The sequence below is a fragment of the Arachis hypogaea genome, chromosome 3, assembly GCF_003086295.3.
Source record: "Arachis hypogaea cultivar Tifrunner chromosome 3, arahy.Tifrunner.gnm2.J5K5, whole genome shotgun sequence".
In the NCBI taxonomy this organism is placed as follows: domain Eukaryota; kingdom Viridiplantae; phylum Streptophyta; class Magnoliopsida; order Fabales; family Fabaceae; genus Arachis; species Arachis hypogaea.
In genome coordinates, this window is record NC_092038.1 from 43716385 (window position 1) to 43719058 (window position 2674).

General features: G+C 43.8%; 1 non-coding gene across 1 annotated transcript; it reads right to left on the minus strand.

Annotated features, from left to right (window-relative positions):
- Positions 1 to 210: 210 nt before the first annotated feature.
- On the minus strand, positions 211 to 318 carry LOC112793211 (small nucleolar RNA R71). The gene has a single exon (XR_003197914.1). It is a non-coding gene; the product is annotated as a small nucleolar RNA R71 (small nucleolar RNA).
- Positions 319 to 2674: the final 2356 nt, after the last annotated feature.

Consider the following 2674-nt stretch of genomic DNA (forward strand, 5'->3'; position numbering starts at 1 on the left):
CATCAGTTTTTAGCTGAATTCTTGCAAATCTGTGACACTGTCAAGACCAATGGGGTTGACCCTAAAGTCTACAGACTTATGCTATTCCCTTTTGTTGTAAGAGACAGAGCTAGGATATGGTTGGACTCACAACCTAAAGAAAGCCTGAACTCTTGGGAAAAGCTAGTCAATGCCTTCTTGGCAAAGTTCTTTCCACCTCAAAAATTGAGTAAGCTTAGAGTGGAAGTCCAAACCTTCGGACAGAAGGAAGGTGAATCCCTCTATGAAGCTTGGGAAAGATACAAACAATTGATCAGAAAGTGTCCTTCTGACATGCTTTCTGAATGGAGCATCATAGGTATCTTCTATGATGGTCTGTCTGAACTATCCAAGATGTCATTGGATAGTTCTGCTGGAGGCTCTCTTCATCTGAAGAAGACGCCTGCAGAAGCTCAAGAACTGATTGAAATGGTTGCAAATAACCAATTCATGTACACTTCTGAAATGAATCATGTGAACAATGGGACGAATCAGAAGAAAGGAGTTCTTGAGATTGATACTCTGAATGCCATATTGGCTCAGAACAAAATATTGACTCAGCAAGTCAATATGATTTCTCAAAGTCTGTCTGGAATGCAAGCTACACCAGGCAGTACTAAGGACGCTTCATCTGAAGAAGAAGCTTATGATACTGAGAACCCTTCAATGGAAGAGGTGAATTACATGGGAGAACCCTATGGAAACACTTATAATCCTTCATGGAGAAATCATCCAAATCTTTCATGGAAGGATCAACAGAGACCTCAACAAGGTTTCAACAACAATAATGGTGGAAGAAACAGGTTTAGCAATGGCAAGCCTTTTCCATCATCTTCTCAGCAATAGACAGAAAATTCTAAGCAGAGCCACTCTGACTTAGCAACCATGGTCTCTGATCTAATCAAAACCACTCAAAGTTTCATGACTGAAACAAGGTCCTCCATTAGAAACTTGGAGGCACAAGTGGGTCAGCTGAGTAAGAAAATTATTGAACTCCCTCCTAGCACTCTTCCAAGCAATACAGAAGAGAATCCAAAAGGAGAGTGCAAGGCCATTAACATTACCTACATGTCCGAATTTGGAGAGGAGGAAGAGGCATTGAGCGCCACTGAGGAAGGCCTCAATGGACGTTCACTGGCCTCCAATGAGTTCCCTAATGAGGAACCATGGGAATCTAAGGCTCACACTGAGACCATAGAGATTCCATTGGATTTACTTCTGCCATTCATGAGCTCTGATGAGTATTCTTCCTTTGAAGAGGATGAAGATGTCACTGAAGAGCAAGTTGCCAAGTACCTTGGAGCAATCATGAAGCTAAATGACAAGTTATTTGGTAATGAGACTTGGGAGGATGAACCCCCTTTGCTCACCAAAGAACTGGATAACTTGTCTAGGCAGAGATTACCTCAAAAGAGACAAGATCCTGGGAAGTTCTCAATACCTTGCGCCATAGGCACCATGACCTTCAAGAAGGCCTTGTGTGACCTAGGGTCAAGCATAAACCTCATGCCTCTCTCTGTAATGGAGAAGCTAGGGATCTTTGAGGTACAAGCTGCAAGAATCTCACTAGAGATGGCAGACAATTCAAGAAAACAAGCTTATGGGCTTGTAGAGGATGTTCTGGTAAAGATTGAAGACCATTACATCCCTGCTGATTTCATAGTCCTAGAGACTGGGAAGTGCATGGATGAATCCATCATCCTTGGCAGACCCTTCCTAGCCACAGCAAAGGCTGTGATTGATGTGGACAGAGGAGAATTGATCATTCAAGTGAATGAAGAATCCTTTGTGTTTAAGGCTCAAGGATATCCCTCTGTCACCATGGAGAGGAAGCATGAAGAGCTTCTCTCAAAACAGAGTCAAACAGAGCCCCCACAGTCAAACTCTAAGTTTGGTGTTGGGAGGCCACAACCAAATACTAAGTTTGGTGTTGAACCCCCACATTCAAACTCTAAGTTTGGTGTTGGGAGGTTCCAACATTACTCTGAGTATCTTTGAGGCTCCATGAGAGCCCACTGTCAAGCTACTGACATTAAAGAAGCGCTTGTTGGGAGGCAACCCAATATTATATTTTATCTATCTTCCTTTGTTATTTTATGTTTTCTGTAGGTTGATGATCATGAGAAGTCACAAAATCAGTTGAAAAAGTAAAAACAGAATGAAAAACAGAAAGAAAAATAGCACACCCTGGAGGAAGACCTTGCTGGCATTTAAACGCCAGTAAGGGTAGCAAATGGGCATTTAACGCCCAGTCTGGCACCATTCTGGGCGTTTAACGCCAGAAAGGGGCACCAGACTGGCGTTAAACGCCAGGAAAGGGCAAGAAGTTGGCGTTAAACGCCAGAAACGGGCACCAGCCCGGCGTTTAACGCCAGAATTGGCACAGAGAGCATTTTCGCTCGCCACTTGGTGCAGGGATGACTTTTCCTTGACACCTCAGGATCTGTGGACTTCCCCAAAAACCTCACCTACCTCACCATTCAAATTCAAACCACTTTCCCTCCCAAACCCACCCTCCCATAACCGAACCCTACCCCTCCCTCCACCCCTATATAAACCCATCTTCACTCCTTCATTTGCACACAACCTAAACACTACTTCTCCCCCTTTGGCCGAACCACAAAGCCATCTCCATCTCCTCTATTTCTTCTTCTTA